The sequence below is a fragment of the Penaeus monodon genome, chromosome 24 (assembly GCF_015228065.2).
Source record: "Penaeus monodon isolate SGIC_2016 chromosome 24, NSTDA_Pmon_1, whole genome shotgun sequence".
NCBI classification, from domain to species: domain Eukaryota; kingdom Metazoa; phylum Arthropoda; class Malacostraca; order Decapoda; family Penaeidae; genus Penaeus; species Penaeus monodon.
Genome location: NC_051409.1, coordinates 13,256,969 through 13,257,274, shown reverse-complemented (window position 1 = coordinate 13,257,274; position 306 = coordinate 13,256,969).

Genomic DNA, 306 nt, shown 5'->3' with positions numbered 1-306 from the left:
ACATCGTTTCGATTCGGTGATTCGCTATTTGCTTCAAACGTTCTTATTCGACACAATATGCAGTGCATGAAATTTCGTTATAAAGATTGTTATTCAGGTTTGTAAAATATTGAATATTAGATAATTGTATTGAAGAATAAGACGATTGTTGAAAGCAAGTAAAGACTGTCATGTGTTCAACGAATGTTGAAAGGTTTTGGGTGATTGTTGATCGGAAAGTGAGGATTGTCATTTATCAAGTGTACGAATGTTAATTCCATTCCATGTTGAAATCCAAAATAACATTGTTCAGTTGCAAATGGGAAA